This window comes from Ambystoma mexicanum, chromosome 4p, assembly GCF_040938575.1.
Source record: "Ambystoma mexicanum isolate Mex_15411 chromosome 4p, UKY_AmexF1_1, whole genome shotgun sequence".
In the NCBI taxonomy this organism is placed as follows: domain Eukaryota; kingdom Metazoa; phylum Chordata; class Amphibia; order Caudata; family Ambystomatidae; genus Ambystoma; species Ambystoma mexicanum.
In genome coordinates, this window is record NC_090927.1 from 948,873,967 (window position 1) to 948,901,540 (window position 27,574).

Genomic DNA, 27,574 nt, shown 5'->3' on the forward strand with positions numbered 1-27,574 from the left:
CATGGGAGATCAGACGGATCCCCAGTCCAGCAGACTGGACTATCAGCCAGACTAATATACTCACTGAAAAGTCGCCTCCTTGTAGCAATCGTGAAGTGTGCCATGCACACTAAAGTGAAAGATGTAATTTTGCATGGAAATGCAGCCCTGGCGGCTGCCGCCAAACAGGCAGCTTATATGCCCTTTCCAATGGAATGTAACATGCCTGTTGTTGCAGTGCAGCAGGAACAGCTAAAAGAAGCATACAGCTCAGTGTCTAATGCACAGATTGTAGAGCTTCAGGAAAGAGGATCAGCAGAGGAAAAAGTATTCTGGGCAAAGAGAGGATGTACCTTATCACCCACTGGCATGTTATCGAGGCAAGACCACACAGGTAAAGTAGAAATGGCATTAGAGCTGTTGAATGTAGCCTTGAAACAACTCCATTGCCAAATAACATTAGCAGCACCTTTCTGCTGAAATCAGTGAGAATTGGTTTGTATGAACCTTTCACAACAAGTGAATACATTTGGGGACATCTGTACAACGAGCCACATGTCCCACCCAGGTTGCACAATGAAAACACTACAAGGAACACTGCCACTTCTAACAGGACCTCTCAAGAAACTCCATGTCGACTTTATCAACATGGTGAACAGGTCCAGCACCTACAGGTACATGATATATATATTTTTTTAAATATATTTTTATTTTTATTTTAAGTAAACCAAACAACAATACAACAGAACATAAATAAAACACACCAAACAACAACAAAAATGCAATCCCCAACCCTCCCCCCTATGAGCCTGTGTGGTGTCCGCCATTGGTATCCGCTCCGTGCGGTGGGGCCTCATCGCCCTCAGATCCAGCCGAGGCCGACCCTGTCCCAAACAGCTCGGCTATCAATGACTTCCATGCCGTGAGGGAGCCCGTTTCTTCCTCCTCCCCTGCCATACTGGCATCCCGCCACGCCGCTGTCTCAGCATCTGCCCATTTTTGGAGATCTCGCCACCAGACCTCAACTAGTGGCTTATGACATTCCTTCCACCCCATGGCAATCCTACGTTTGGCAAGCACATAAACCAGATCTTTAAGTTTCTCAACGTGTCGGAGCTTACGCGCTCTGGGATACCCCCCAGCAGACAGGCCCAGGCTGAATCCACTTCGAGTGTAATACCCCTTCCCGCCAGCCTCTGCGCCACTTCACCCCAATAACTTGCGATCACTGGGCACGCCCAGAACATGTGTATCATGTCCGCATTCTCTTTGTTACACTTGGGGCACTCCTGGCGCCCAGCATCCCGAAATCTGGATATTCTCAGGGGGGTCATATATGCCCTGTGCGTAATATAGAGCTGTATCTGCTTAAACCTGGCGTTCCTCGATACCATTTTGTGGTACCCCAAGGCACGCTCCCACAACCCATCCGCCATCGGGGCCCCCATCTCTGCTTCCCATTCCAGTCGCAAGTGCCCCAAATCCTTCCCAACCTTTGTCATTAACATCTCATACAACCTGGAGACCTCATGCCCACCCTCCGATGTGTCGTATATTATCTCCAACGTAGCATCCGGTTCATCGGCTAAGGTAGCTTCAGGCCACATACTCCGGATCTCCCGCACCACCCTAAGATATGTTACGTATTGACCCGTGTGCAGCCCCGACACCGCCTCTAGTTCCTCGAACTCCATTAGGGCCCCGTCCTGCCAGATGTCTCCCATGGTGACCAACCCCACTGATTCCCAGTATGTCCGAAGGATTGCTCTTAGCTGCCCGTCTCCCTTCGCCAGTGCGACCAGTGGTAACTGCGGCACACACGGCGAGGGGTCGCCCATCATCCGGCAGGCTCGCCGCCACATGTCCCTACCCAAGGCCAGCATTTTAGGACGTTCCCTCATACAGGCATTGGCCACCCAGATCACCTCCCGCAAATAAAAGGGGGAACAGTCCCTCCCCAGCAGCCTGTGTTCAGGGGTCTCGTCATCCGAGAGCCACCTGGCCTCATATTGCAATTGCGCAGCCACATAATAGGCCTCGAAGTTCGGCAGTTTCACGCCACCCTTCTCGTAAAAGTTCTGCAGTTTCCACAATGCAACTCTATTGCGTGTTCCGTGCCATCCCTACATACACTATGTAACCTCACAAAAAACTTCTTAGGTATCATATAAGGGATGTTATTAAAGTAGTGCAAAAGCCTGGGCAGCACCACCATCTTGAGCATAGCTCCCCGGCCCAACATCGCTAAAGGCAATCTTTCCCAGAACCTCATGCACTTCTCAATCTTCCCCACAGCTAATTCGGTATTATGCTTATGTTCCTCCTCGGTCGTGTGATACACGTCAATACCCAGGTACCGGAAGGAGCGCGTTGCCCACGGGATCTGCAGCACCGGCAACCTCTCCACGGGTGTCCCCACATAACCGCCCAGCGGAAATAGTATGGATTTCTGGGGGTTTACTGCTATGCCGGACAGCCAGGCGTACCTCTCCATTACCTCCAAGACATACTGCAAATTCTCTTCCGGGTATTTCAGGTATAGCAGCATATCGTCTGCATACAGGGATATAAGGTGACACTCCCCTCCCACCTCAATACCCACCGGGTCATCATGCTGCCGAATGTAAATTGCTAAGGGTTCGAGGGCCAATATATACAACATTGGGGACCAAGGACACCCCTGCCTAGTGCCTCTGCCCAACTGCCATCTGTCTGACACCACTGCGCCCGTGCGGACCCTGGCCAGAGGTGCACTATATAACATCTCGGCCCACCTAATGTAGCCTGGTCCCAGTCCAAACCGTCCCAAAGCCGCCAGCAACCACGGCCATCGAACAGAGTCGAACGCTTTAACCGCGTCCAACGCCACTATCGCCATTTCGCTCTCGTCACTACATCCCCCCTCAACCACCCTGTGAAGGCGTCTATGATTGTGAGTGATATTCCTGTTCGGGACATAGCCCGTTTGGTCAGGATGGATCAACTTGCCGATCACCCTCGGCATTCTGGCCGCCAGGACAGCTGTTAGGATCTTGCTGTCTTGGTTCAGCATCGACAAGGGCCGATAGGAGCCGCAACCGTGTCCCGGCTTATTGGGTTTGGGGAGCGGTATTATAATCGCCTCCCTGAGCGATTCAGGAAGCCGCCCCACCTCGAACGCTTCATTAAGCATCTCCAACATGGGCGGGAGCACCTCCTCTCCATACGCTTTATAAAATTCACTGGGGAACCCATCCGCCCCTGGGGCCTTGCAAGTGGGTAACTGCCTCACAATCTCTTTCAACTCTTCCAGAGTGATCCGAGCATCCAACTCCTCCCGCTCTTCATCACTTATCCTGGGCAGACCTATGTCTTCGAGTACTTCATCTATCTCCTCCCGGCTCCCCCCCTCACGATCCTCGTATAATGCCTGATAATATTCCGCGAATGCCCCATTTACACCTTCTTGGGTATCCACCTCTTCACCCTTTTCAGTGATCACCGATCGGATCGGGGACCTCGGGGTCTCGCTCTTATAAAGCCAAGCTAGAAGCCTGCCCGTTTTGTCCCCCCCCCGCATGTAGTCTCTCAATATACTTTCTATAGTTTAGATTACAGAGCCTGTCCCAATGTTCCGCACACCTCTGCTGCAGGGTAGAGACCGCCTCCGTATCGATTCCACCCTCCTCCAACTCTCTTTCCAACTCAATCTCGGCAATATGCAGATCGGCCAGGACTCCCCCCATCAACCCCTTGGACTTCGCAATGGCGACCCCCCGCATTACAACCTTAAAGGCCTCCCATAAAGTACCAGCCGACTTAACACTCCCTGTATTCACCTCAAAGTAAGCAGTTATCTCCTCCCTCATATCCTCTCGGAAGACTGGATCCTTGAGCGCTTCCACCCTAAGGCGCCATGTTGGAATGCGCGCTCGTGGGGGGGTAAAGCTGCCATCGCAAGACCAGGGGCGAGTGGTCCGAGAGGACTCTCGCCCTGTAGTCTATCTGGTCGCACTCCGCGACAACGTCCGGAGTGACGAAGAAGTAATCCAGCCTCGTGTGCAGTTGATGCGGGGCCGAATAATGCGAGTATTGCCTCACGCCAGGGTGACTCGCTCTCCAAACATCTACCAGGCCAAAGTCCGCCAGCAACGTCTGCAATACTCTAGCCGCCGGGCTGGGCTTGGCTATCTTGTCGTCCGACCTATCCTCCCTGGGGTTCAGAACACAATTGAAGTCCCCGCCCCAAATCACCGTACCCCCCATCCCATCGCTAAGTTTCGTGCACAGCGTCCTAAAGTATGTCGCCGTGTCCTGGTTGGGAGCATAAGTGTTTATAATACACACTACTTTGTTCTCCACAAGCCCCCTTACCATGACCAGCCTCCCATCAGACTCCACAACCTCCCCAAGCAGCTTAAACGGGACATGTGGTGCCACCCAAACCAGCACACCTCTAGCATAGGCAGAATATGTAGATCCCACTACTGTCCCCTTCCACTTCCTTCCCACTAGTTCCAATTTTTCCCGTGTCAGATGCGTCTCCTGTAACAAGGCCACATCTATCTTTTGCCTCTTCAGGTACAACATGACCTTGTTTCGCTTTAGGTAGCTGTTAAGCCCTCTAACGTTCCACGTTAGCATCCTAAGGTCCCCCATGGTCTATCAGAAGCTCCCACCTCCCTTCCAGGGATTCCCGCCTCCCCCCCACCTCGCAGACACCCATTCCCAGTTCCACCCCCAGGCTCATATAAAAACTAACACACCCCACACCCCTAACCCAACCAACTGCCCAGCTCCATCCCTGGATCTCAGGCATCCCCGTGTTCGGTTCTCTCTGGAAACCCAAGGAGAGAACCCGACGGGGTGTCACCCCACTAGCAGTGACTAACCTAAACTCAAACTGGGGTACAAAGAACGGCCCCTGGAGGCTCCTCTCCCTCGCATTCGTATCCGTGCACGCGGACCATGTTTCCAACACCTAACGCGTACACGTTCTCACACAAAGTCACAGACTATATTCCAGTCCCAATGTTCATAGCCCAACCGGGCCCGCAGCGTCACTTATCTCGTCCCGTTCCAACAGCCGTCCGAACATCTGGCAACTGAGGGCAGTTTTGCGCGTCCAGCCACTCCATGCATCCTCCGGAGTGACAAAAAACAGCATCTTGCCCTTAAAGAGAACCTTCAGTTTGGCCGGGTAGAGTAACATGTATTTATACCCAGCCTCCCGCAATCGCCTCTTAACCGCTCCAAAGTTCATGCGACTGCGCTGTACCTGCAGGGTATAACCGGGGTAAGCAGTTATGGTCGCCTCTCCTCGTCGTATAGTGCCCCCCTTGCGAAAGTATTCAAGGATCCTTTACCGGTCCCGGTAATTGAGGATCTTGGCGATCACAGGCCTGGGCGGATTTCCCGGCGGTGGCCTCCTAGTCAAGGCCCTGTGCGCTCTCTCCACCGCAAACCCCTGCGACAGGGCGCCCCCCGTGATCTCCTGCAGCAACAAGTTTTCAATAAACTCCGTGGGACTTTGGCCCTCAGCCCCCTCCGGCCGGCCCACAATGCGGACGTTGTTTCTCCGGGCGCGTCCTTCCGCCTCCTCAGCCCTACTCTCCAAGTTACCCACACGTTGCACCAAGGCATGGAGATCACGCTTGTGCGCGGCTCAGTCCGCCGCGGTAGGGCCCATCTCCTTCTCCAAGGTCTCCGTGCGCTCTGCCAGGGCTCGCACGTCGTGCCTTAGGAGGTTCACGTCCTCCTGCACCGCCCCAACCTGTAGTTCCATCGCGGTTTTCAGTTCGGCCACTGCGAGCTGGGGCTTGGTCTCCCACGTCGCTTTCAGGTCCGCGATCGCAGCAAGGACCTCTTGGTTCGCACCCCCGACGGCCATCTCCTTGGCCTGAGCCTTCTCCTTGCTCCGTCTGGGCCGGGCGGCGTCTTGGCGTATTCGTCGAGCGTGGGCTGTTTGTTCTTTGCTCTCAGGAGCTTGTTCGACATGTCTCCCGTCAGAAGGGCCACGCTCAGGTCCAAGGCAGGGAGGCACTATGCCCACTCACCCCAATTCCGTCTTGGGGATCCTTTGTTCTCCGGCTCACCCGACCATCTTCGCGACTGTTGTGGTCCACCGCTGTCCCAAGGTGGGCCGGGTTGCGCTGCACCCTTCGTAACGCCCCGAGGGCGCACGTGCATTGTGGAAACCGCCACTGGGGTCCCGATCCCCCACTCCTTTGTCCCCTCGTCAAGCGGCGGCGGCCATTTTCTCATCCGTCGAGGTCTCGCCTCCAATTCTTCACCCGGCCTCTAATCACACTTCCGCAGTGCGGACCCGGATAAAAATGTATCCACACGTGCAGCCGAACTTCATGTACGCAGTCAGCACCTTCTCAACCGAATCGCATCGGTCCTTGCACGGTTTTCAGTCGGATAATGTACGGATCTGCGGGAGCCCCTGTACAGACGCATCTTTTCACATGGCTTCCAAGCCACGCCCCACGACCTACAGGTACATGATATTGGCAATATGCCCATTTTCCTGTTGATTTGAGGCTGGTCCCTGTGTGAACGCTGATGCAAAACCTGTTGTCAAATGTCCGATGAGGGGGGTCTTTCCTAGGTGGTTAAAATGCAGTATCCAGATGCCTGACAATGCTCCTCATTTTGCAAATGAGTTATTCAACAAAATTACAGGGGATAAGGCACTAGCTGTGCACAGCGTAGCACCTTCAAGCCAATGCGATTGTCGAAAGACTTTATGGCATACGTAAGAATACGTTGGCGGAAAAGTGCCCCACACTCAAGAAGAGCTGACTTTATTGTCTGCCCCTGGCCCCGTTCAGTTTACACAACCAGCCAAGCAAAGACCACCACTTGTCACTGCATGATGTGGTGAAAGGGAGTTGGATGCACACACCAGTGGCTCACACTCGGACACTGACAGGCACTCACAGGAGTACTGACATCCTTGGACCAGAGTTTAATGTACATCTTAGAAGTTTGTCAACATGTGCAAAAGATTTGTCTCATCAGGTAATTGTCAAGACATAGAAAAGGGCCCCAACGAACAGAGCGACGACGTCAGTGCAGACCATTTATGGAGGAAAGTTCTATGTGCAACAGCTTAAAGACAATGTGACATCAAACCAAGTATACAGGACCGTATGAAATCGCCCAAGCAACCCCCACAGCAGTGAAACCCAAGAACGGCAAGAGCTGGACCCAGGTATCCGTCTTAAAGAAAGATACTGGTACAGCGACAAAGCTCCATCGAGAAGCCAACAGTGCGATAAGCACCCTCAACCAAAGTTCAGTAAAGTTGGGGTGGTTTTTTCAGTTCAGGGAGACTGTCGGAAGCGGCCTCTTTCGTTCTTTCCGTGAGTGGTGTGCAGTGAAATGTGGTTCTACACGTTCTCCCACTTTTGAGGGTTCTTTCCTCTGATTCTGGATTGATGGCGTGGAGTGGAGCTGCTGATGAGAGCTACTGTAGAGAGGAGAGGGGAGGGGAGAGCTGTCCTGCCATGGTTTGGTTCCACAGTGTTCCTGGTACTGGGATGGTACAGTGATTGCATACAGAGCTGCGACCTGGGCTGGTGCAGAGATTCCACATGGAGGAGACAGCCTGGTTGCATTACAGGAGCCTGCTGCAGGTGAGCCTGGTGGAATCAGTCCTGTGTTCGCCTACTAGTTTTTAGATGCGCTGGTTGGGTTTGACACCTGTTTATGGGTTTGGGCTTGGGCTTTTCTGCAGGGTTCACTCGTTTGGGTTGGGGGTGTTCACTTTTCCTTTGCAGTGGTCGGCCATAGGCAATTGCCTTTATCCCTGAAAACTAATCAGCACTGCCACCTGTTATTTGATAGCCCCTGCTGCCCACATAATTTGTTTTCTTCTTTTTTGGTTTGTTTGCCCCCCCAGACCTCGGTTTGTACTCACAGGTGGTTATGGTCAAATTACCCCTGAGGAGCCACTGTGGTGAGCAACAAGAGTCCGTCTGCTACAGTACCTTACTGTTACCTAAGCTATGTTTGTACTGCCGACATGCCCCCCTGACTAAATTCTGCTGCCATCTTGGCCCCACTTAGTTCCTATATATGGCCATTGGAAAAAAATGCCAAAAAGTAAGGCCATCAGACAGGGCCTACGCAGTCCAGAGATCAGTGCGGGTAAACGAGCCCGGAGACCCGCTATGGACAAACATGGCATATCTCTGCCTCCTTGTAAAAAAAGGGGACACAATAACCCAAAGAAAAATAAGGCGTAATCTCAGAAGGACAACTCTGCCTTTTTCAAAAATAAAGACCATCCCCGTGTTGTGCTAAATAAGGTTCAGACCACACTGACTGCTGCTGAGCAAGCAACAGAATCCGGTAGGCTTGAAAATGCCCTTTTGTTACCTTTGCCACTTTGAAACCCTGACAACACTTCAAAATCTGCTCAAATGGCAGTGGACTCTGATAGCCATTGCTCGATTGACAACAATGGGTCACTATTAAATCTATGCATGGGTTTAAGGCGGAATTCCCAACCAGCTGAGTAAGATCAGCTTGTTATGGATTCTTAAGAGGGTTTGTCTGTGAATCCTGACTTAGAGAAATTGGTCACTACAATGGAGGGCCCCTTGTATACTGGGGATTGTGGTAATACGTTCTCTGTGTATGACAATTACCAGCTGACTTGCTCCCTGACAATAATTTATGAATGTAATAGATCAGCTAGTACTGAAAATTGCTCACTGACCCTGAGTTTTTTGGTTGACAAACTCGATGCTCTGCATCGTCTATGTACAAACTTGGCAGAGGCGCAGTGAGAAACAAATCGAATGCTGGGCCTTGTGGTTGATATCGCTGTCATCTCAAATACTAATTGCCTGAGCATCATTAATTGCAAGGGGGCAGTGGCCTTAGATCTGAAGTTATAAATCATTCCAACAGGAGCAAGGCAGCAACTGAAAGGAAGAAGGTGACAAACCCTTCACAAGACGCAACGAAGGTCGTGGATTTGGTCATGCAGTCGGACCATCATGAAACTGGCAGTGTTACAGTTAACTGTAGGGGGCAGGCACTTGCGATAATCGTCATGGAGCAAGAAAGCTCAAAATAAACACGACAACAAGGTGTCGAACCTGCTGGGGGCTAAAGGCTCAGCCCCATATTTAAATACAAAGAGCAAAGGTGCTACACAGCATTCACCTAGGACTACTAGCCGCAAGACTTGCGGAAATGTAAAATTTGTTGTAAACAATGAATTAGCAGATGGTTCCATAAGAGAAGTCACACTGCGTGGTCCTCTTGATAACTGGATCCATACACCAGTATTGAGTAGTAGAAATATTTGCAAGGTGCCACACAGTGTGAGGGTGACATCTGGACACACTGTTCAAAATAGGATTGAGGAAACTGTATCCTGTGAAAGAGTAGCTGGTTCCTTCAAAGAAAACCAAACTATATGTTGGAATTGAAATGATATTATGCCTCCTATCGCAGTATTTGAATGTGTATTGGCCTACGCCAAGTTGTCTAAAATATCATGTAAATAGACTCCGCGGCAAGGTTTTGACCTTAACGAAAAGTTATGTAAATCGGCATCTTGGATTTAGCCGCCATTTTAGGTTCTCTTGTAAAGTGGAAGTCACCCTGAACATCAAAATGGAGGCCGAATGACATTCTGAGTGAGATTCTGGCCGTTGTGACCTCTGCACACATGAATAATTAATATGCCTGCAGGCCACTTGTCGGGGTCGCGAACTGAGACCTTGTCCTATCCCTGACCTATGTGTAAATGAACAACTGCATCAGCGGAACTGATCAAAATGCATACATTATGGGATTGACCTGGCAAGGAACCCTAGGCCTGGTCCCAAGAATGGTTAACCCGCGAGGGGGGTTGGCCAAGGGCTGAATAAAGGATATAAAAGCTCAAGTATTCCAATGTACGGTCTCTCTACTAATGCATCGAACCCTCGTTAAAGTTCGTTACGTTACTCTGAGAGCCGAATAGCTATCCGTTTGTCAATTGACTTTTGGTAACTGTTGTAGCTTTTAAATAAAGCACTTCTATGTCCTTTGTAACCTGTGTTGGTGTGTTTCCTTTGGGCGTCCCAGCCTCATATCAATTTTTATGTTTTCACAGTTGGCACCCAAATAGGGACCCTCAAGATTGATGCCGGATCATTGAATGTTGACGCAGACTATTGAACCGGGATCGGACGGTGTGATTCTGTGGGTCCGACTGAACGAGACGCGATACCTCGGCAGCGCTGCACGATCCGATCCTTGGACGATAGTCGTGTGGTCTGACAAGGCATCTTGACGAGGGTCCATTTTTGAGGCGGGCAGATTTGTCGAAACCACCAAACACAAGGTAAAATTTGTTAGGTAAGTTCTTTGATAAACCGTACGGTCCTCCTTAGATTTGGTCAGGTGCAGTCGTGACCCGGCTCTTAATTTAACCCTGACAATTTGAATTTGGCGTATTGTATCTGCAGACACAATTATTGACCAGGTAACACCAATTTTTTGTGAAATGCCTGGGAAATTGTCTAGCTGCTTTAGGGCTCTGTTCCGCAGCGATCGACAATCTTTGGAATTTAGCCGCCCGGCACCACAGGAGGGGTCGCCGGCATGTACTATGTACTGTAGGTATGGCATTGGTAGTATAGTATTTAATGATATTTGGCACAGACAGACCAGACATGCCTCCGAATTTCAGTGGCCAATCAACGGCAGTTTTGAGATCCTCCGTATTGAATACCTAGAATCAGTCTTGCTAAAAAAGAAGGCTAGACCTGCAGCCTTTGATGTTTTACAGAATTGGAAAAAAGAAGCGTTACAGCAGCTTAAAAGTAGGGATAAACATGTACGCCGTCATAAAACAAATGCCGAAAAAGCGTTGTTATATGATAAAGAAAAACATTCAGAATCAGCTAAAAATATGGATAGGGCTTTTTCACTTGGAATCCAGAAAATTTACCCCTCTAAAGATTTTCATGTTTCCGAAGAATTTATCGAAAAATTGTTAAACTAACGCAGGCCTGGTGCCTCTGCGCCACCTCCGTATGATCCTATTTTGGGCGCTCTGCCCATTCCTGCTGTTGTTCCTGCTGTTATTCCTGTTCCCCCTGTACAACCTATTGTTCCTATTCCTCTAGTTGTCGTTCCTCCACCTATCGCACCGCCCCTTCCTCCTGCGCCGATAGTTGTACCTTTATTAAATTTACCTGCACCTCCGCTCCCGAGTAGTCCGTATTGACTAAAGTTGATCAAGGTGCAGGATCAAAGATCGTCACTCGTAATGCTGTTTCTGCAGATAAGAAACAGGAATTGTTTGCATGGGCTAAGCACTGTGTGGAGAAAGGTGATCAAGTTAATGTTTTTTCCACATTATCTAATTTGAACAGTTTTCCTTAGAAAAATGTTTTTATCGAAGGTTTGGGGACTCATTTATGTGTGATGTGGGGTAGATTACAAAATTCGGATCTTCCACAAGGGGTGAGAGATCTAAATGCTTTGGCACTTTCGAGGGACACAGAGCAGAAAGTATATGGTCATGTTGAAAAATTGTTTGAGTACAGGAAGGACTTTGAAAAGCCACGAGATGAGGATGACGAAGATGATAGTATGTATGTACAGAAACGGTTCCTTCCGTGTCGTAGATCGGCACCTGAGGAAGTACGAATTTGTACCAAAGATGCGATTCGATGGATCTCGGATTCATCGATTCCGCCAGATGAAGTGTATGACACGTATAGTCAGTATACAGTAGAAATGCAAAGAAAGGTAATTCAGGTAATGGTACAGTACCTGCAAGAAGAATGTGTAAGAAAGAAGTTAGTTGCCCCATAGAATTGTTGGGGATTTGTAGAAGGGCTTTTTCGCCCGACACTTCTTCGGCTGCCTTAGCGCTCAACCTGGCTCTTTTGCTTAGTAAGCGGCCGTAGGTACCTATATCTCAGTTGCCTATGAGAGAGGTTCCTCCGACCTTTGTCCCAAATGTTGAGATTCCCGCCAACGCTGGGACTGGTGCCCCCGCTGTGGATATCCCTGCACATTATGTATCACAATTCGTTCACGTCCCATTTTCACGACAGGAAGTGAACACTATTAGACAATCAGTTCCCGATATCAGGAAAAACCCGACGGGGTTTTACAAAGAGATAGAGTCCGTCTTGCAGTCCTCTGTGTTCACTTTAAGTGATATTGACTTGCTATTCCCTGTACTCCTACCCGTAGATGTATGGAAGCAGGTTCGGACAATAGACGATATGCCAGGGTTGGGAGATACGTGGGCTAATATGATTAGGATTGATGGGGAAAGACCAGCTGGTGAGAAACCACCTCAGGTAATACTTACTTTGCCTGATAGAATTGTCGCAAAATTAAAAACTATAATTCCAGAGAAAAGAATTATTTGGGACAAGCTTACGGCCTGTGTTCAAGGGAAAACTGAAGGCGCCACCAAATTCTTTAACAGATTCGAGCAGGTATTTTCTGACTTCAGTGGACAGGATTTGGGTACAGAGTCTGGGAAAAGGTTGTTTGTGGACAAATTTGTACGTGGATTGTTGCCTGACATCCAGTCACAGATTATGTCCTCTGAGAGCGCTTGGCAGGCAAAATCTCAATCTGAGGTTTTGCACGTGGCTCAGTATTATGAGAACTGTGTTAATAATGAGATGGACAAAATAGAAAAGAGGAAAGGAGATTTGAAAACAAAAGTATTATTACAACAAATTGTTAGAAACCCCAGAGGAGGCACGACACAGACTAGAGGTCAGTATCTCCCAAAAGGAAATGCTCCTTTGGATTCTGTGAATATTAATCAATGTGCTTATTGCCGCCAGGAAGGTCATTGGCGAGCACAGTGCCCCGTCCTTCGACAAAGGTCAAACAGTGCATTTGGGAGTATGGGTAGACGACCTAGAGGCCGCCCTGGAGCAGGGGGCCCTGATAGAGGTCAGTTTTTACAAGATCCTCAGCAACCTTTTTCACGGGAAAATCAGACCTCGAGTGTGGACTCGAGGAACATATTTGATCACCCTTCTGCTGCCTACCTTTTTGAAGAGCTTCCTTCCAACGATACTCTATTTCATTAGGAGTGCCCGAAGCAGGGTTTGGAACCTTCACCTATTCCCGTTAATCAGAAAGGCCCCTACGTTGAATTATTAGTAGGGAATAGGAAACACCAGTTTTTGATAGACACTGGAGCACAGAAGTGCTCCATTGATCATTCTCGGGTTCCAAACATTCCACTGTCAGGGCAAACAAATGTTTCCGTAGGGTTTTCTGGTATACCAATTGTCTGTCCGTTCACCGGTGTCTGTTTCTTTGGGTCCCTTTACGGACCATTGCCCTTTTCTTCTCACTTCGAACTGTGGAGAGAATTTGCTGGGGTTGAATTTGTTAAAGAAATTGAATGCAGTAATTCATTGTTCCTCTGATGGAGTATGGCTGACGGTTTCACCAGAGCAACTTCCTAGTTCTCAGTTTCTGATTCGACCTTTACCTCCTGAGTTTAGCATTGTCCCGGAATGTTTATGGGCGGTTGACGACAATGATGTCGGGGTACTACAGATTGAGCCCATTAAAATAGTTTTGAAACATGGAGTTAAACTACCACGCATTCCGCAGTATAAAATATCGGTTGAGGGCGAGCGTGCTTTGAAATGCATTGTCTCCGATTTTGTGCATCGTGGGGTGATCGAGGAGATTACAGGTAGTTTGTGTAACAGTCCGATCTTGCCTGTATATAAGAAAGGCGACAATGCAATCCCATACCGGTTCATAATTGATCTTCGTGCTATTAACAGAGTTGTCGCCCCACAATTTCCAATCGTGCCTGATGTGATGACGATATTGACAATGATCCCTGCTATGGCTACGCACTTCAGCGTTGTGGATTTAAAAAACGCTTTCTTTAGCATCCCTATACATAAGGAAAGTAGATATTTGTTTGCGTTCACCTTGGGGGGACGCTCATTTACATTCACAAGGGCACCTCAAGGGTATACTGAAAGTCCAAGCATTTATAGTAGAGCTTTGAAAGAGCAGCTCGACACCCTTGAATTGCCACCTACTTGTACACTGCTTCAATATGTTGATGATTTGCTTTTGGCTGCAGACTCTGAAAGTGCTTGTAAAGAAGGCACTATACTGTTGCTTGTTCATCTAGCCAAAAATGGTCATAAAGCTTCGCTCAAAAAATTTCAATATTGTTGTCAGGAGGTCGCCTATTTAGGGTACCTCCTTTCAAAGGAGGGGAGAAGATTGGCACCTGAAAGAATAAAACACATTTCTGGCATGTCTGTTCCAAATACACAGAAGGAAGTCAGAGCCTTAATAGGTATGGCTTCTTACTGTAGGTTGTGGATCCCAAACTTTTCGCTAGTGATAAAACCGATGTTGGCTTTGACGAAGAAGGGCATTTCTCTGCCACTGTCATGGAAATCGGAACATCAACGATCATCTGAGCTTCTCAAAACCGCGTTATGCTCTGCACCGGTTCTGGGTACTCCAAATTATGACAAGGCCTTTTTGTTGTTTGTGCATGAATGTGATGGATGTGCTTTGGCTGTGTTAACACAGGAACACGGAGGGAAGAATAGGCCGTGCGGCTACTACTCCTCCGCCCTTGATCCTGTTGCATGCGCTTTGCCAAGATGTTTGCGAGCTGTCGCTGCTGCCGCGTCTGTAAAACAGAGTGAGGGAATGGTCCTAGGCCATGATTTGATTTTGATGGTACTTCACTCTGTAGATATCCTATTGAACAAACCCCAAACCCAACACCTCACCTCTGCGCGGTTAACAAGGTATGAATTAATTCTGTTTGCCCCTCACATTCAAATTAAGAGGTGTTGTATTCTTAATCCGGCTGAACTCTTACCTTTCCCGCAAAACACTGTTTGCGGTGACGAAGAATTACACGACTGCCTGTATACCACTGAACAAGAAACGAAGGGCAGGATAGATCTTATAGATACTCCTTTGGACAATGCAGAAGGGGAGCTGTTTTGTGATGGCTCCTGCTTCAAACTTTCAGATGGTACATCTACAGCTGCTTATGCAGTTACTACATTGAGTAAAGTTGTTGAAACTAAGAGAATTTCGCATAACTCTGCGCAGGCCGCAGAGATTATAGTATTGACCCGAGCTTGTGAACTCTCCAGAGGGCGTATAGTAAATATATATACTGAGAGCGAGTATGCCTTTGGGGTGGCTCACAACTTTGGGAGGCTCTGGTCGGAAAGAGGGTTCCTGACCTCACATGGGACCAAGATCCAGCATGGCCCCTTGATAGTGCAATTGCTCTCGGCACTCTTGCTCCCTAGGCAGTTAGCGATCATGAAATGTGCAGCACATCGTAAGGTCATAGATGATGTGGGAAAAGGGAATGCTTTTGCGGACCTGATAGCCAGACAAACGGCCACAGACCTTAGCACGGACATGTATGCTTTGAGGAAAATGAAAGATGCTTATATAATGGATGAAGGTATTGGGTCTGTGCGAGATATTCAAACTGATGCCACAGTAGAAGAATCTAAAAGGTGGGCCGAAGGAATGGGGAAACTAGATGATGATGGGTGTTGGGTGGATACATCTGAAGGAAAATGGTTGCTCCCTGATTCATATGTACTGGCAATGGTTACAATGGCACACGGTCCTACACATGTGTGTGCTCAGCAGATCACGAAAATGTTAGAACAAGTTTGGGTGAATAACAAGATTCCGGAGACTGCCAAACATCATGTTCGAAATTGCATGATCTGCTTACAGCACAATCTGGGTAAGGGGACAGTAACTCCAAGGGGAAGCTTTGGGCCCCCTTCTGTTCCCTTCGAGGTCATTCACTTTGATTTTATTGAGATGGAACGGTGTAACAATCTGAAATATGTTCTTATAATTATTTGTGCCTTCAGTAAATGGGTCGAGGCTTTCCCCGTTAAAGATGCTACCTCCATGACCACTGCAAAGATTATGGTCAAAGAATTCTTTCCTCGAATTGGGCTCCCAAGGGTAATTTGGTCGGACAATGGTCCTCATTTTGTTGCAGCAGTCATTTTGCAGATATGCACAGCTTTACATATTGAGAAACAATTTCACTCAGCTAGACATCCTCAAAGTGCTGGGTTGGTGGAAAGACACAATGGTATCTTAAAGAATAAACTTGCAAAAACATGTGCCGATAGCCAACTGAAATGGCCAGATGCCTTACCTATTGTATTATTGGCTATGCGTACCACACCTCAAACTAAGACTGGGCTTTCTCCATTTGAGGTAGTGATGGGGAGACCTGCTAATATTTGGGGTCTCCCAAAACCTAAAGCCCTGAGAGAGGTGAAAAATGTATTGCTTGTAGACTACTGTAACCAGTTAACTAAAAACCTGTATTTCATTTATCACCAGGTGCATTCAGCTTTACCTGTACGGTTCACGGGCCCAGGACACGATATACAGCCTGGAAGTTGGGTCCTAGTGAAGGCCTACGAAAGGTCTTCCTGTCTCCCTCCTCGTTGGAAGGGACCCTACCAGGTGCTGTTGGTCACTCGGACAGCAGTGCGGGTGGCTGGGAAGAAACACTGGATCCACGTGACGCACGTCAAGAAACTTCCTCGCCCGACGCCACACGTTACAGAAGAAGCAGAACCCCTCGCTGATGCTACAGTCTCTGATCTTGGAGTAGCAAACAGCGCTGTGAGTGCGTCAGAGAATTTCTCTGAGCCCGTGGAGCTTGGGGAACAGTCCATTTCGTCTCCGCACTCTCTTGAAAAATCACTTCCGGAAAACACTGTTTCAAGCTCTGCGACTTCCGTCGCCTCCGATACGTCGCTTCCCTCAGGAAGTGACGACGCCTTATTTGCGGATCAAACAATCTTGGGTACCACCAGGTACAACCTTCGACAAAGAAAATAGAACTACGGCACGGGTTTTCCGTGCATTTGGAAAAGGGAAGTGATTGGAAGTTTTCTTTTGTATAAGAAAGTTTCTGTTGAACAAAAGGGATTCTGCTGGCTAGGGTTGGGAAGGACTAAGAAATCGCGCGACCGTAGCGTCGCCAGCAACGAACATTGGGGTCGTCGATTGAGGAACTACAATGCCTGCCACCTCCACTGCTGCTCTCCGCACTGGACTTGTGAATAAGGGGGTGACTAACTTGGACAATGAACAATGTACCTGGGCCCCGACGACGTACTGCTGTGTTTTGATAATGATAATTGTTATTTTTGCGATTACTGCTGTAGGACTTTGGTACTTTGAAGAAATCTATCCTCTAAAACCTCTACTACTGACCGAGATTGTACCAACTGTTTTGACTACCTCTGTACACCTTCACACTCTGTCCCCTAGAGACTCCCAACATAGACAGAAGTATCATAATAACACCTTAATGATAGTAATGAATGCAACGCATGCCATTTTTAATAAGAGTAATTGTTGGATCTGCACTCATTTACCGCAACATGGGAACAAGGGACTAGGATGGTATATTCACCCTTTACCTTTAACGACTGCTTGCTAAGCCTTTCTTAGAGCACTATTCTTTGGCCGTTGGAATGATAGCATCTCAGGGAACTTTGATGGAACTAATCTGAATGATTTTGAGAAATGTGAATTAACTCCCCTGGGATGCTCGCTTTTTGTGAATAGAAGTAAACCTAATGTCGCTTCTATTAGGCCGTCTGATAAACTGTCTCTTCCTTTTCAAACTTTAATTTCCTTTAAAATGGCTCCGATAGGCAATAAGGACGCCGTGCCTCCTTCTTACTCTATAAATCATAGCCCTGACTCGGTCCCCTTTTGTGTACAAAGAAATGGCACTCGGCCAATGGGAGATTTTGAAGGTTGTAAGAACATTGTAAATTTGACTGGAGAAAACAGGCCTCTGTATGTAGAGGGGCCTGTTTATTTTGTTTGTGGTAGTTTAGCATTTCCCTGGTTGCCCAAGGATTGGCAGGGAACCTGTTATTTAGGAATCCTGTTACCCGGGGTATTTGTAGCTAGTACATTGGAGGTTTCCAAGGCTCGCCCACGGCGGGACAAGAACGGAGATACCCCTGGGAAAGTATTGGGAGATATAGCAAAATCAGTTGTGCCCTTTTGGGGACAAATAAACTCTGAGAACATTAGGGGATTAGCAAGGGTACTGGAGAGAATGATCAACCGGACCACGGACATACTCTACAATATGACACTAGAACGAAAAGCAATAAGATTGGTAGCACTCCAAAATCGGATGGCATTAGATGTCATTCTGGCAGAACGAGGTGGAGTATGCAAATTAGTGGGGTCCGCTTGCTGTGTTTTCGTACCAGATTCCTCACCGACAATTTTTAAAGCAATACAGAACTTGCATACTCTTAGTCCTGAAGTACATATCCCTGTAGGAGATTGGAATCTTAGCACCTGGTTCTGGGATTCTTTACGATCTTGGGGTTGGAAGGTGCTTTGTGTTATTCTGGTTATTTTGGGGATCCTGCTATTCCTTTGTTGCTGTTTTCAATGTCTTCCGAGTATATGTGGAATGCTAGGGGAATGTTGTGCCCAAGCAGTGAGCACAATAGGGCATAGAATATATGCCCCAGATACAGCATCTAAAGAGTTCGTGTTACAAGAGGTTCTGATGAACGACCTAATGGCTATAGATATAACAGACAATGATTCGGGATGTGGATGACAACACATGGAGTTATTTGCAAAAGTATTAGAAATGATATTAGCACTTGACATAGGCCAAAAGGAGGGTCAATTTTTATGTTTTCACACATAGAGCAAAATGCAATCTCCCACACTGGTCCTCAGAGCAGGCTCAAAAGGGCCAGAAAAAGTTGGGTAGTGTTGGCGAGGCCTTGACAAAGCTAATGAATGGTACACTCTAGCAGCCAAACAATTCCCTACACTACAATCTGTTAATCCTAAAAGGCTCCCGTTGAAACATTTCAAAATTGCGGAATCTGCACCTTTGGACTCCGGACCTTTCTTTTATAGGTCGTGGTTATTGAATCTTCTTCACATAATTCCGGACCTGACCTCAATCATGACTGAAGACATTGAACGCATAGAGCTTCCAAAATACAATAGTGTGACAAATTGGGGTCTTGTAAGTTATGTTTCACCCATGATAACGGAAAGGGTCTGCTAAAATGTGGAGTTATTTAGTGAATTGGGCTTGGAAGCTCTTACGTTTGAATCTGCTGATATTTGGAATGTGCAAAAAGAGGCTATGGATTATACTACAAACACAACCCCCAATCCTTACTCAATGTCTGAGATTGAAAACTATGTAAATACTGCCAGAATTTAGGGCAGATGGTTGAAGCCCAAGCTGACGAGGAAGGACCTGGGGTTGATCAGATGGTGGCTATGCTATCTTGGAATGCACTGGGCCATTGTTCCTTTTTGGTAAATCCTGCAGATTGTAATGAATTACAAATGTCTGATCTTTTTGTCCTGCAGGAAACATGGCGAACGACCCCCTTTCATATGGATGGTTTTTCTACTATTGTTTGTTTGTCACAGTATGCGATTAATGGTCGCCCTAAAGGGGGACCCTGCATAAGGGTGAAAAATGTGTACACGCTCAGACAATACCAGAAAACTAGGGTATAAAAATGTATTAGAAGCAATATTGGTGGACTTTCCATCAACCCAAATTGATACCTTGTGTTGGGTCTATATAATCTCCCCGGGGGATAATTTACATGTGAACATATCGAGGCTGTTCTTGATACACTGCACTCATGAGTGGGACAAACCAGACGGTGTGGTATCTTATTGGCTGGGGATTTCTATAGAAACTGTTTGTACGGTGGGTCTCCCTCAATTGAGGGTGGATACAGTAAAATTGGTATGGGGTGTGATAAGGATTGGACTGCTGTTTTCGCTGAGTTTGATCTGACACCGCTCCCTATGGGGGAGGCGGGGACTGATTACACCTGGTCAAATGGTATCGCCTGTTACTTGATTGATTTTATATTTGTAAATGGAATCATCAGCGAACTGGGTCCGGCTCTACATTCCAAAGCAGTGCCAATGAGTGACCATGTTACCCTCAAAATGACTCTGCAGATTCTTGATGGTATGCCCAGGATGAGGATGAAATCCAACCCTACTGTAAATCTATAGAGCAATCGCCTTTGTTGGCCCCAGATTAATATAAATACCCTAAATGAGGAATTAAAGAGTTGTAGAAATAATGGGGGTTTGCCTCCCATGAAATATGATTGTGACCTACAATCTATGGTACCTATACTCAAAGCCCATGATAAGTGAAATTAGACAGTAAAATTGAAGGGCTATAAACCATGTGTCCCCTATGATGCTGCAATTGCAGACAAAAAGCGCCTGACCAACGCGGAGTGTCGAGAAGTGAGGCAGTGTTATGCCTTGACCACGGTGGATATGCAGAGCAGACTGACCAAAATAAAGCATGCCTACAGTCGATAGCTCAGAGGTTACCATTATGAAGATACAAATATCTAAAGTATCTTAGAAGTATCTAAACAGGATCATTCGGATTCATGATTCAAAGAGATTTTGGCACATGATTCGCTCTCAGATGCAGACAATTTGCCCTAGAGGTCAGTCCCATTTCCGCTAAAGACTGGGTTGCCCACGTAAAAAAAGGCTATAGGTCTTGGGAAAAAATGTGCCCAACTGTCAGAATTCCCCGATGGTGGGCACTCTTGTTTGGCATCAAGTGCTGGCTTACAATTATGTTGAATTGATCAAAAAAGATAAGCCGTCCAGGGTTACAGGCCCAGACAGCGGCTCTCAATCTTTGTGCTAACGCAAGATCCTATTCTTTGGGCCGAGATACTGCACATGCTCTTTACTCGCACCTGTAAAACTGGAATTGTACAAAGTTCATGGCAAGAATCTATCCTGATACCAGTCTATAAACAGGGTCTTAGGATCGATCCTGGCTGTTATAGGCTGCTGGCTATGCTGGACTCCATCTCACAAACCTTTGCAGGGATCTTGCTTGATATGCTCACCCAATGGTCTGATGGGAAACATTGTCTTGCTAAACATGATTTTGGTTTCAGAAAGGGCTTTGGAAAAAAGCATGCCCTGTGGGTACTTATAAGATGTTTATAAGTAATCGGAAACTCCTCTATGTGTCTGTTTTATAGATTTCAGTTCAGCATTCAATTCAGTTATACAATCTAAACTATGGGATAAGCTGAAGGGGTGCGGCATTGGCTCTTCACAACTTTATTTTATCAGACAACTCCACAATAAAAGAATGATGCAAGTTCAATTGTCTCGCAATGGGGCTCTGACGCCACCCATTGAGACAAATGTGGGCCTGAAGCAAGGCTGCCTCTTGGCGCCAGTACTGTACAATTTGTATATTTGTCATCTGGATAGGGCATTGTTCTCTACTCTCAATCATCCTCCCCTATACGGAGGTGAGGTGGCAAACACTTTTACACATGCTGATGACATTGCTATCCTGGACAGAACACCAATAGGCCTACAACGCTTACTGAATGCACTATTAATTTATGCAGAGGAGAACGGCCTAAGGATAAATATGCAAACAACAAAAATAATGGTGTTTGGTAAAAGTCCAAACGGGGGAAATAATTTCAATTGGACACTGGGGACAAACAAAGTGGATCAAACCGTTTCCTATAGGTATTTGGGGCTTGAGGTAAAAGCTACATCTTCCATCACCCACCTCTATGATTCAATAAAGCCCAAGATTTGGCCCAAGTGGTTGGCCTTAAAGAATGTGTTTAACAAGTGGGGTGGACTTTCACTGGAGGCAAAGCTGATTGCCTATAAGACTCCAATTATCCCTGGGTTTATTCTATGCTTTGGAGATTTTCCCATGGAGGGCAATCAGTTGGTTGACTAAATTGGAGGGAAAAATCCTGAGATCATTGTTGCACCTACTGAACTCAACCCCAGTTGAGGTGATAAGAGGTAGTAAAACTGGAATTGGGCCTTCAGTCCCTTATGTCTTGCTCGGTTGCGGCAGATTGTAAATTGTGGATTGCCATAAAGTTTGGTGGGGACAGGCATGCCTCCCTATTACATGTGAGTGTGTTACATGCAGAACGATACTCTGGTAGTGTCTGATTTAGAGATTTGAAGAGCATGGTTCTTGCTCACTACCTCATCGGTAAGTCACAGCATGTCACTCACAAACTGCTTAAGCATGACCTAAAGTCGCAATCTGCCCATTTACCATGAGCGGCAGTATTCACAGCCCTCATCCTAGTGGGTGGTCACTTGTGATGAACTACTAACAAAACCTGCCTCGCCTCCACCCCCCCACCCCCTAACACAGTGCATTGACTCTGTGGGATGTATTGACCCACTTTTGCACTGCTATACTGCATCACTCTGTTATGATGGTGCCAGAAACAGCAAAATGGCTGCAAAACCCTTGTGCGTGCCAAAACCCCTGAAAATCGCACTTTTCCACGCACAAAAAGATGACTGCCCAATCTGCCACGCAGGTTGTCGGTGGTGGAACGGAGCTCTCACTACTGAAATGTGTCACTGGGATCCACAACAATTGAAATTGGGGTGCAGAAGGAAAAAGCAGTGCTTTGCTAAATGAAACTCCAAGATTGCTTTAAATCTCTTTCTTTGCTGATGAAACTTCAGAATGCCGGTACAAAACACCTTTCAAAAAATTCAAAATTCTTACAGGGTGCTACATTTCACTTAGTTATAAAATCATTGTGAATTTACAAGGTCCTAAAAGGCTGAAAGCATAGAGAGATTTTCACAGCAAAAGTGGCCTGCCTGTGGATATGTAAAAAATCTCTGTGCAGCAGAGGGCTACTGTGATGACAGCTGTCAGGGGCCTGCCTGATTAAACTTTAACAATGTTTTCAATCTAAGAGGCCTGTTACTGATAGTAACCCATATTGTAATTGGTTGTTCCATGGTTTAAAATCTTGAATGAGAATTCTAGTTGTATTTCATACAATAAGTTTGTTTTGAGCTAAGGAAAAGGCCACAGAATTTAACAATTAATTTAAACCTGGCTGAAGCTGCAGAACTTGAATAACAGTTTTTTTCTCACAGAAGGAAGGGCTTTCCCCTCATCAGGAAATCACGGAGAAGTGTCAATTACAGGGTAGGAAAGAACCTGGTCTACAGAGGCAAAAGGAACAATGACAAGCTGCAGCTCAGGAAATTCGAAGTGTGAAGACAGTCGTAAATGGCCTCTGCAAAGAACAAACATGGGGGATGGCTCCTGGGCTTCTAGGGAGAGACCAAGGGGTGGAGCCAAACAACCATTTGGTGCTTAACATGGACAAAGAACACATTTAAAAAAAGACTGATAACTTACTAGTCAAAATTGTAAAAAATATAAAAATAACAGAGTTGTAAATGTAATTTCTGCCTGCACGGGTGAAGAGGTGCCACAACTGCGTGACATGTTCTGGACAGCAATGGCAAGAAATGTGATTTTACACAAAATGTTTTTCCGCTAGAATTATGAAACTTTATACACGTATTCCCATGTTAAACACGCACACTTGTAGACATGTTCTTAAAAATTCGACATTGGGTTCATAGTCAAAAGGGTCTTGTGGGATGTTTTTACCGATGCATCCAAGCCCTACCATAAAACTGTGCAGTAATGGCAAGGAAAACATCATGATGGCCAGAACTCCCCAGAGAGTGCACAGGGAAAACATGAAGAATAGGCTGCCACCCATTTTTGCCTATGTTGTGAGCACAGGAGGGCACTGCCTAAAACCACCATTGGGCTACACACACAGTAGCCTGAAACCATTGGGAATGGCAATGCTGATTGCCAAAAAAGCAACTCAGAACTGTGGGGAATTCATTTTCTTAATCCCAAAAATGGTTGCATTACCAGTACTCGCCACTATCAGAAAGCTGGCGTTTTAAAACCACCAGACCTTTGTGTAAAACTGAACAAATGAAACAAAACCAGACCAAGGAAAGACTTGCTAAGAGGTGGATACAATGTAAAACTATATTCTGAAATGACTTGAAGGAAGTAATTATTTAATATACATGTAAAAAATTGTAAGTTTCGATTTAAACTGGGAACTAAAGTGACATTTAGCTGAAACCTGGCTTAATGAAACTGAATTCTGCCTGACAACTACCCCCGACAGGAGTTGAAACTGGATGCCCAGACACTCTGCCCCTGGCCAAAAGGAGTTAACACCTCTCTGATTAGATTAGGGGTGGAGCAGCTGGGGACTACAGAGAGTTGAACAAAGGCCTGTCCTGGACTCAGGCAAATGTTATATTGGGGGCGTCGTAAAATAGCTTCCTCTTGGGAGAAACTGGGGGGCAGCTGTGCCTCTGTGAACAAGCTGGCTTGGGGGAAGTGGATAAACCAGTTATTCCACCATGTGATGTGGGAAGCCACACCCCTGTTTGACCATGGCATAATTATAAAAAGATAGATAACTCATAGTGTGGACTTGTCAGAATTATATAAGTAATATCATTATTTTTGTGATTTTTCTGTGAACATTTTAAGAGGCGTTAGGACCCTGTGGTGTATTCTGGGGGGTTGCTAGTGGAAAATAGGGTCTCACTCCAAATGTATGCATGTTAAAAATCTGACACTTTATCATCTGTAACCCATATCCCTGGTGCACATTTGTGCAAAATCTGGAAAGGTTTAGAGGTCGTTATCTGGATGAAAAGGGGAGAGTTCTGTCATCAGTGGACACAACATCGTACAAAGACAGGGATCGGATGGTTTGGTGCTACAGAAAATATGTTAACTGGACCTATAATATTAGAAAAATGGTACATAGATAAATATGTATTTGGGTCAGAAATAGATTTGTGTGCAATCTGACAAGGGGAGGTTCCTCTGACCATAAAACCTACAGCATCACTCTGACTCACATTTCCTTACCCCAATCAAGGGAGAGAGGAGGAATTGGCCAATGATAAGTGAGAGGGGCAGGTTTAGTTATGACCAGGCACACACCCATTTTCAAAACACATTAAAAGAGACTGCTGGGACAGGTAGAGACATTCAATTCCATTTGCTGCGGATCATGCTGACCGACGACTTCACATCCAGAGATCCAGACTTCAAATCCATCAATCTCCAGAACCTGTAGCAGAAATTAACTCCAGAATTTGTAGCAGAGAGGCCTGAATCCACCAGCTGAATCCTCTTCAGCAGGCCTCAAAACTAACCAAACTATTCAACAGCCGGGCGAGCTGTTTGAAGTTTTGCTGAGAATTTTTGCAAGAACCTGTAGCAGTACCCAGAAAGCAGTGTTACATCCAGAATCCAGAGAGGCTAGACCAGCAGAGCAGAGCTGGCCCAGATCGCTGTGAGCAGAACCAGAGATCCAGATTGCTGTGAAGTGCCGAGACCAGAACCGGAGTCCAGTCCAAAACCTGACCAGATCCGTGATGAGGCCTATTTCGATTAGAATCTAAGCGCTCCAACAAGCCTAGAACCGACTTCCTACTCCTTATACTTTTTCCACAATCACGATTTACGCACTCGCGAAATTTAGCGCGATTTGCGATTTTGGCTCAATTTTCTCCACTTGTCAAAATAGCAGCTCCATTCTTTCTTTTGTTAAAATCCGTTGCAACTTGGTAATAACTCATAGAGCATTGCTAAAGTGAGCCTGAACTAATACCAACACGCATCTCCCACTCACCCTGAATCTCTAGAGGGAATTAAAATCAGTTGGCACATTTTCCCATCCATTGCCATCACATTTCAAAGCATTATGGGCCTGTGTTTCAAACTCCTACCTGTTTCCTCTAAGCTTGCTGGGGGGGAACAAAATTTCGTATTGTATTTGATTGCATTCCTGAGAACTGTGTGCTCCTCTTTCCATCTCCTTCCATTTCTTACATTGCATAGGGGAGGGGGGTGAATTGCCAGAGAAAAAGTGATTATCTTATCTTTTGCTAAAATCATATCAAGTATTTCTGTACTGCATTTTATTCCTCATTGCTTTTCCCTTGAAATCATAAAAGTATTTGTGCTACTTTATCCATCCTATACTAACTCCTCATTGATTGTAAAGAAGTGTGCTAGTGCCAGATTACCCATTGTTGATCAACATCATATATCTAAGTGTACTATCAGATATTAATTTATTATAAAGTGTGATATATATATATATATATATATATATATATATAGTTTAAATTCTCAAATAAACCTTTTAATTTGCAAAACAAACCTACTTCTTGGCTCAGTGGGGTCAGGGGGATTCTAAGAGGGGGGTGTTATACAAGGGTGGTCATCCAGAGTACTGAACTAGACATAAAAATACATTAATAAGGGTTTTCCTCAGCATCCCAGACTAGGCATTGACTTGGGTGTACTGTTGATTGACTGTCGCTTACAAAAGTGGGGGCTCGGAGCCGGGATATTCTGGGTTAGATTTACCACTTGTGCAGATTAATACAGTGTGCCAACTGACCAGATACACATATCCGGTTAGATCACCACGCTGTTTTACGCTGTAAAGCACTCTTCAAAGGGACACTCTAAGGAAAAGGTCTGTTTTGCAAAAATAAAATACTAATTTCTGTAAGTCAGGACAGAGATCAATCTCTAGAATGACGACCGTGGTAGACATGAAAATAGCCAGAGAGCACTTCTTACATAAGCTATTTGTGAGAGGTGAATGGGCTGAGCAGGGCCAGGATGCCCGGTTGCAGGCAATCGTGCAACAGGTCACTGAAACAGGGTCAGACACATGGAGAGATCAGGGGCCATTACATGTGGCCCTGAGTGAACTATATATGGCCCCTAAAGCCAAAGATGAACATAATAAGATTGCCAGGATAGCGGCATACTTGTACCTATTTATGGGAGACATGCAGGACAAATGTGCTGAAGGCCAAGATCTGGCAAATAGGCAACATATGGCAGTAGAGAAGGCCCAATCTGATCTGGACTCTTCTGAGCAGAGGCTGCTCAGGAGCCAGGAGTCAGAAAGGGACAGCAGACAGTACATCACTAAAATAAAGGAGGATATGGATGTGCTGCAACAGGAAAAGGCTGACCAGGATACCAGATTTCTGGCGTTGCAGAAGGAGTACCAAGAAGGTTTGGACTTCCTACTGCAGAGCCAGAAAAAGCTGGAGCAACAATTAGATTTCAATAGGGCATGTGCTGAGCAGGTAGTCACCCTGCAAAGCCACCTAGATAGGGAAAAAGAGGAAAGAAATAAATTGATTCTGAAGGACCTGGATACCCAGGCAGAGTTTGATCAGGAGCGCCAGAAAGCTGGTGCCTTCCAAAGGCAAAGGGACGACCTGGCGGCACAGATGCAGGCTCTTAGTCAGGAAAGGGATACCTTAGGCCAGGAAGTCTGCCACTTAAAAAGGAAAATGGAAGAAAATCACCTGGCCCTCCAGGGACTGGATGACCTCCAAAAAGAACACCAGAACTTGTTAGAACACACCAGGAGGGTGGAGGAGGCTCTGGCAAGAAAGGAGCAGGCCAGTAGGGATGGGACTGAGGAGGTAACCCTCCTGCAGCAGAAACTGGCCCAGTACTCAAGGACCAATCAGGAGGCACAGAGAGAAAATGAGGCTCTCTGTCAGCACAATGATAGGCTCCAGCAACAGGTAGCCATGCAGGAGAGACTGATAGAATCTAGTAAGGCCTTAACTGAGG